The sequence below is a fragment of the Odontomachus brunneus genome, unplaced genomic scaffold (genome assembly GCF_010583005.1).
Source record: "Odontomachus brunneus isolate Ranch 3 - 2012 unplaced genomic scaffold, Obru_v1 Obru_scaffold_046, whole genome shotgun sequence".
NCBI lineage: Eukaryota > Metazoa > Arthropoda > Insecta > Hymenoptera > Formicidae > Odontomachus > Odontomachus brunneus.
The window spans coordinates 1,875,394-1,884,357 of record NW_022639496.1 but is presented as its reverse complement, the minus strand read 5'-3'; positions in this window follow the sequence as shown (position 1 = coordinate 1,884,357).

Here is an 8,964-nt window from a genome sequence, read left to right as displayed (position 1 = left end):
ATTCATTAAATATGAGTACTCCATTGATTTTGCTTGGACGCGTAATTATCCTGCACGAAACACGCAGCGAGTGAAATACAAATATGTTTTATGAAATACTTAATATCTTCTATCGGAGCGGAAATTATATCAGGCTAGAAATATGAATACGTGGCAATCGTGCAAAGAAAAGATGCTCCTCTACTCGAAGGAGGGACGTTAGCCGACTCTAAGAGAGAATTGGCAGAAAAGCAGAAAACAGGAAGGCAGGAGCCAATCAGAACTCGCGCTGGTAGAAAAGCAGAAACTATTAGCGACTATTAGCGACTATTAGCGGATTACCAGCATGAATTTTGATTGGCTCCTGTCTTCCCGTCTTCTACCAAGGTCTGAGTTTTGCTTTAGGAAGAATTCACATTTCGGAAGGAAAGCTAAAAACAGAAAGGTAAAAGAGAACTAGAACTAAGGTTGATAGAAAAACAGAAACTGCTGGCTACCTGCTGACTACCAGCGCGAGTTCTGATTGGTTTCTGCCTTTCTGCTTTTCTCTCTAAAGGGCGTATAGGAATGTACATTTTACCTGATCGTCCTTCTATGGCGTGTCACTTTCTAATCTGTTTAACCGCTGAAATGTAAAACCGCGACAGAAGAGTCAGACAAGATTGTTTGTTTATTAGCTCGAATGCATAGACTCTGCGAGTTGTGTTACCAAATAGCTATACGGAACAAAGGAAGGATTCCATTGTCCAGTTAATCATGCTGTGCTGAAAATGTATTTGTCGCTGCTAAACTAAACATTTGCTGCTGTAACTGAAACATTTGCACGGTTTCACCATAGCTAAATATATGTCTACTGGCAGCTATATTTTTTAACTGTTCATACGTTACAACGAGATTTAGCTATCACACGTAGATTTTTACTGCCGCAACTAATATTTTTTTTTTCCGTGATACGCGCATTACTTGATGTGGAAATTTTAAAAAAAGTTATCTCCAAATGAATTCCAAAAGATATTAAAAAGTGAGCTAATATAAGCGAGATAAATGTAATTCGGGTGGCTATAGACTGCAATTTCTCCCATAATTGCTAAAATAATGCGCTTTTGTAGTCATTCTCAAAGATAATCGATATTTATAGTAATTTAGGCGCGTACATTCATATGCTAAAACGTATTATTAAATAATTATACGTGAGAAAGTACAGTTTTGTGGCCTTCTCTTCTTCTCTGTATGATCATACCCGAGTTTACTCTATCTGTAAACAGGTTAAAGTTCGCGCGACACGTGAATACAAACGAATCGCGATGACATCAGTCGATTCAGCCGAAACAGATGCGGTTATGGGAAGGATGCTTGAGGGCTTTTCCCGACCTGTCACTCTCCGCGTCCCTTCGCAATTATTTCATTCCGAGAGGATACCGCGAAAGAGAGGATGCAGCCAGAACGAACGAATTCGGGGAGACGCGACACACGGGAGAGACGCAGAAAGGCGTGTAGACCGCAATTTGGACGAGGCGATCCTGCACGAATGCCGTTCGCGAATCGCGTGTAGCGCGGATTCGCCACAAAGGCTGACGCTCGCTTGTGGAAGCGAGAGAGGCCCTGACACGCTTCTGCCGCGAGTAATGTCGATGGCGCTCGCGTTGCCCTGCCGGGACAACGCCGCTCTCGCCAAAAACGGCTATTTAATATTTCGCGAACAGTAAGAGATATCGGGATGAGACTTTCACCGGACGATTCTCTACCGTTTGTCATGCTTATTTATTTGGGCGCGGGCCCGATCGCGCCGCTAGTTTCCGCGTGGCGGCCGTTTCAAGGTTCGCGCTTCGGGAGCGGGCGCATGCGTGTTGCGGCGAAACTAACGACGGATTTTTTGTTCGGCGGCGTCTTAGATGCGAACGACGGCCCGGTCGACGATAATTAATGCGATTTGCGAGGATTTCGCCGAGTGTAATTAGCATTCGCACAATTGTAACGCATCGTCGCGTTACTCGCGCAAGGACGCGAGAGATTCGATTTATGGTTAGTTAACGTCGAGGAAAATGTCTTCGACACTGTTACAGAATAGTTTACACATATACGCAATACACATATGCGCGGTTTCTCAGCTCGTTGTGCTTATAGTTCGAGGTCCATTGAGCGATCATGGACGGAACTAATCTTCTGACTCGGATAGAGATTAATCGTAAAACTAAATGCGTGACAAAATTTCACACGTGCGGGATAAGAAAAACCGTGTTCCTCCTCGATGTCGGTTCATTCTTATTTGCATGAAAAAAATATTGTAGTAAAAATTACAACAAAATTTTGTAAACTTGCAACGCATCGAAGTTTGCACATTTTTATTGAAAAAATGTTAGGCACGTTTGGCTGTTTATTTTACGGAATTATTGCAATTGCCTGCTTTCTTACGCCGCATGTCAATCAAATTTCTTTACTGTTTCTACAGTAATTTATACGACAAGGTAGAAAATATATTTTGTATTTCTGTTGAAATTAATCCAAAACTTTTGTGTTAAATTTTTAACATACTCGTGTATTAATTCAATATTGTTGAATTATTTTGACTCTCTTGCCTTGAGTTTATATTAACTCTTTCTCAACGTTAAAATAATAATTATAAATAGCAATTTATATATAACATGTATGTATGTATATTCTTGCAACACACATGTTTTATATGTAAAATGATAAGTTACGTTATTTGTTAATATATTTGCCTTGTGTTGAATTAACACAAAAATTAGATAATTGAATAATTTTGGACACGTGGAATATATTAAATTTAACAAAAAATCTTTTGTAGTACAATTTCTGGATTTTCTTAAAGTGAATTCGTAAAACAATTTCAGATTAGATTCAGCAAAAGGATTAGTTCACTGATAATTCAAGAATATTCACTGATTTTCAGCGGGAACACTTTACACTGCTCTGTTTTATATTTCGATTTTGGCCACTGAGAAAAATTCCTCGGTTACCAGAACAAAAGTACATACGTTTGATGATTATTAGGAAAATAAATCGTTACCATTGAAAAATCATTTCTCATCATTGTCACCTAACAGATATTGCCTGAGATACGAATTCCATACATCTGTTCTCGTCTATTTAAGTTGGATTCAAGTAATGAAGTTATGTCTTCATTACAGAAGTATTGCTTAGAATAGCGAATCTAAATTAACAAATCATTTGTTCCCATTCGCTGTGCCATATCAATAAAACATTTGTTGCGGATATTTTGTTAAAGTGGCAAAATTTTTTCTCTTAGTATTGGAATACGATTTTACTAAATCTATGATATAAAATTTTGGACAATTTTGTTTCCACGAAGACGTCCTGGAACGTCGTTTTGACGCGTTTCGCCGGAAGAAAAGCCTCGAGACAATGACAAATGATGAGAAATGATTTTTCAATAGTAACGATTTGTTTCCCTAATAATCATCAAATAGCATACGTACTTTTGTTCTGATAATCGAGGGATTTTTCTCGGTCAAAATTGAGATATAAGACAGAGCAGTGTAAAGTGTTTCCGCTAAAAATCAGGGAATATTCTTGAATTATCAGTGAATCGACAAAATCAGCGGTCGCCCGCCTTCAAAGAAATATTGTATATACTGAACAAATTCGCATTAGTGTAGCAATAAATTGCATCGATGTAGTTACTAACTAAATCATTGAATCAATATATAATTCATCACAGAAACCGTATAATTCGTTCAATCGACCAAACGTTTGCTCGAACGAATTTTCGTTCAGTCTCATTAACTCAATCACTTTTATTTTTTCAGTGTGGCATTATAATAAAGAATATTCTGATTGTGCTTTCGAGAGTAGAGTCCAGTTTTTCCACGCCAAAAGCGTCGTGAAAAAAGCAGAATGTCGTTTTTGCTACAATATTTTTTTTATGCAGAGCATACGCATACATATAGGACGTTACAAACATGTATTTAATTTAAAAAATATAAATAAATTTCTAAATTATTCTAAATTATTAATTATTAATAAATTTCTAAACATTTTTGGACAATTTTGTTTCCACGAAGACGTCCTGGAACGTCGTTTTGACGCGTTTCGCCGGAAGAAAAGCCTCGAGACAATGACAAATGATGAGAAATGATTTTTCAATAGTAACGATTTGTTTCCCTAATAATCATCAAACAGCATATGTGCTTTTGTTTTGATAACCGAGGGATTTGCTGACCGTCACGTGGTGCCTAAAAACGCGCGATATTTGTATACCAAGTTAGGTCGGGCTGTTATCTTGTCCATTCGACGCGAGTCGGAGGAACAATGATTTGAGCGTCGTGATGAGAGTTCGTCGTGAAAGTATCCTTCATGTGCCGAACGACTTCCTCCTCGACGTAACCAGGCACGCGTGATTACTTGCTCGCGAGACTGTACCAGTACCAGCTACACGAGCTGCTCGAAGAGAAATAAACGAAACTCACCGACAGCTATACCTTCGGCCGCTTCAACCTATGCTTTTCCAACGAATTATCGATTTATCGTCAGATCCTTCTCACTCTTGTGCGAACTCATGTGTGGCTTTCACGTCATGTGTTGTGCGCGCGCGGGTGTACGCTGTGCATGTATGTGTGTGTATGTGTGTGTGTCGGATCGTCCCGTGCAGTCGCGGAACTTTTATCACGCACGTGTCACGAAATTATGCAGCTTCTTCCTGCGTCGGCGGACTTTGGCAAAAAAGACCTGCAGCAAAAATAAGCAATTATCGAGCAAGTCGCCTTGAACGGATCGCCGCGCGATAAAATGACGTGTGAAAGTGTGGGGCAAAAATCATCGTTCTGCAAATGTCCCCGTTAAGCATTCCACCGCGATGGTCGCGACCATTTTTCACAGAGACGCCGACACTCATCATCGGCAGAGCGATAGCGCGCGGAAAAGCGAAATTAATACCATTAGAGAGACAAGCAATCTCTTTAATGAAAAAAAAAAAGCATTGCTAACGCTGCGAATATTCGTCTGCCCATTTTATGAGCGGCAGACTTGATTATTAATCAATTGAGTAGTTTTTGTCCATTTTCTGTTCTGTTTTCGTTCAGTAAATGGATTCAGATATTGCGTATTTTACATGCTGGGTGACTGCCGGGAAAATACCGAGTCTTGATTGGGATCTCAAATAGAGAGTTTTACTCTCTAGATATTAGACAGAAATTAACACAACTGTGCGAAAACTGCTGTTTTTTGCTAAGAATGTGCATATAAAAGACAAAGGAAGTCACATTGTCTGCACGTGCGAATTTTGACGCTACTTTCGGTCGCAGTATTCCATTTAACGTCTACTTTGACACTCTGAAGTCTATATCAACCTCTTTTGATTCTATTTAACCTACTAGCTCCGTCGAGCGATTGAATCGGCGGCACCTGTCCTCAAAGAAATATTATATTTATTAGATAAATTACACGTTAGTACATTATTTAATAAGTTAATAAGTTGCGTTGGTATAGTTAGTAATTAAATCACTGAATCAATATATAACTCATCACAGTAACTATATAATTTGTTCAATCGACTAAACGTTTACTCGAACGAATTTTGTTGGTTCAAGCAAAGTTTTATTAACTCTATCACTTTTTTTTCAGTGCACTTTGCACCTGAAACTTCTGTATATTCTGAAGGTTCAGTGTATTATATGTGTGATAATAACTAAAAACTAAAATCCTACTTAGTGAGTCTGAATGGCAGAAAACGTCCAAAGTGTCACTTGCAGATTCCAGAAAGGCCTCTCGGCAAAGCTGATAATTGATATAAAATCAAAAGAAGTTGATGTAAGCTTCAGATAACCAAAGTAGGTGTTAAATGGAATACTGAAGTCGAAAATATGGCATCAAAGTTTTGAATTGTATCATTTAAGGCAACGATTGGGAAGATGCAATTAAACCAGTCGCACCCGCGAGTCGAAATCTTAGTTCTCCTTCCGATCTAAACTTTCTAACTTCTGTATATTTGGAAGGATCAGTGTTTGTGTAATGCGTATGGAAATTGAAATCTTGCTCAACGCTTCGAAATGGCAAAAAACGCACGGACTATCAATTGTAGATTTTAAAGAGAACCTCTCTCTGGATTCTATTCTCTAAAACACAATGAGAATATTCTTCACTGTAATATCACACTAAGAAGAGGAAAAACTAATACGTAATTTGTACCAACGCGTAATTTATTCAATAGATTTAATATTTCTTTGAAGGCGGGTGACCGCTGATTTTGTCAATCCAACTGTTTCTTTTCTCTGTGTATGACTGATATTTCGATTCGTGTAATTGCGACGAATTCGTTACAGTCTAGTGACGGACTACGATTTCAGAGTAGCGATCATGTAATCTTTTCCTAAAAGGAAACGTGATAAACGATTGTTTCATTGACGACTGATTTTGCTTGAATCAATCGTTAATTGGTTGAATTTAGACATAATTGTTCAAATCAATTATTAAATTGAGAAAATTTTAATCAATATTTTCGCAACTGTGTCAAAGATTCACATATCCATGGGAAAAATGCTGTTATATCAATAGAAATTGTCAGAATCGCCGTAATTAGAGTAAAGGCCTTCACATACAAATTGCCGAAGCCGAAACGTAAAACATACCGTAAGAATTGGCCAATTACGATCGAATATTCAAAAATGGCGACCTTACGATTCAACGATTCTCAACGTGATTGGTCAATTCTTACGGTACGTAAGAATTGACCAATTCTACGGCAATTTGTGTGTGAAGGCCCTAAGGCCCATTCTACAATACGTCATATGTCGGAGTCGGATGTCGGAACGCAATCAATGGTCCAATCAGGAGAACTCGTCTCGAAAAACAAGTCCTCTGATTGGCCTATCGACTGCGTTCCGACGTCCGACAGCGACATACGACGTATTGAAACAGGCCTAAAGGCCTTTGCACGTCAGAAAGTTTCCAACACACATAATCAGATAGAGTAACGCAAGTGAACATTCGTAACCGTAAGGCTTATATGAATTTTCACTTGCGTTGCTCTATTTGATTGTATGTGTTGGAAATTTGCGAAATTACGGTTAAGACTTTTTGACATGCAAAGTCAAACCTTTAGTTCTTCTTGACAGCAATACTATTGGGATCAACACATCATATATTGTTTTGATAACTCAAGTATATCAGTCTCAGTGGCATTGCTATTGAATCAAGAAGATTGGATTTACTCCAATTGCGGCGACGTTGGCGATTTCTGTTGATACAGCAGCATTTTGTTTTCCGTGTCGGCTTCACATTTGCAATTGTCCAGTTGACGCACACACGAGCGCATTGTTCGCGCAATTCGTTTGTCTCCCGCCTCGCAAGCCGTGGCGATCGCGGTGGCAACGCGGCCGTCGATCGAATCAGACGCGCAGTCTCTGTGTGCGCGCGCGCGCTACGTCTTAATAACGGAGCACGATTTCTCTGCACGAGTACAGACCACGCAGTGGCGGTGTTGGTTATTTGTGTTCCGCACACAAATTTCCGTCATAGACGTAAACTTGAGCTGAAGAACCAATCAGGATATTGCTTCACCTTCGCGTTCTCGAGAAGAACATACTCTCCTAAAATGAATCAGTCAACACTGAAAACAATAAATATACACTGATATGCAGTCATCAATATAGCACTGAAACTGCTCAGTGCTATACTTATAACCAGACGTCCCGATTCTTTCAGGACAGTCCCGATTTTTCACTCTTTGTCCCGAGTTTTTTCGAGTGTTATTCGGGAGTTAGCCCTCCACTTTTCGAATTTAATAATTTTGACAGTTGTGCTGATTTGTGCTAGGTTTGTGCTACATTGTGCTCGAATTATAAATTTTTAATACGAAAAATGAGCAAGAAAAATGGAAAAAACTGTTTTTTTGGTAGCCCCCCCACTTTTCGATTTTCGAAATTTTTTTTATTATGTTAGGTTGTGCTAAGTTGTGGTAATATTGTGCTAAAGTAGTATCTTCGAAAGATAATCACGAAAGAAATAAAACGAAAAAAACGATTTTAGGCAAAAAAGAAGAAAAGTAAGATTTACACTCGTATAAGTCAACCAAACGATATACAATTATATATCTGAGTTGTGCTAGCCTAGCACAAGTCAGCATAAGTTTCAGTTTCGCCAGCATAAGAATCTAAAGGGCACTTTACTCTTGACCGCGGTCTTTGGCACTCGCAGTCTATGTCATTAATCACCACTTCTAGATTTTGCATCGACTCAGAATTGCATGACTCTGAGTTGTGTTAGGCTAGCACAATTCAAATATGCAATTCTGAGTCGATGCAAAGTCTAGAAATAGTAATTAATGGCATAGATTGCGAGCGCGAAGGGCTGCGGTCAAGAGTAAAGTGCTCTTTAAATTCTTGTGCTGACGAAACTGAAACTTGTGCTGACTTGTGCTAGGCTAGCACAACTCAGATATGCAATTCTGAGTCGATGCAAAGTCTAGAAGTAGTAATTAATGGCATAGATTGCGAGCGCGAAGGGCCGCGGTCAAGAGTAAAGTGCTCTTTAGATTTTTGTGCTGGCGAAACTGAAACCTGTGCTGACTTGTGCTAGGCTAGCACAACTCAGATATATAATTGTATATCGTTTGGTTGACTTATACAAGTGTAAATCTTACTTTTATTCTATTTGCCTAAAATCGTTTTTTTCGTCTTATTTCTTTCGTGATTATTTTTCGAAGATACTACATTAGCACAATGTTAGCACAACCTAACACAATAAAAAAAATTTCAAAAATCGAAAAATGGGGGGCTACCAAAAAAACGGTTTTTTCCATTTTTCTTGTTCATTTTTCGTATTAAAAATTTATAATTCGAGCACAATGTAGCACAAACCTAGTACAAATTAGCACAACTGTCAAAATTATTAAATTTGAAAAGTGGGGTTATTCGGGACACCGATTTGCCATCATTTTCAATGATTGTCAAATAATTTTCGAATCTTTTCACCCCCCTTCCCCCGCCTCTCATTTCACACATTTATAAA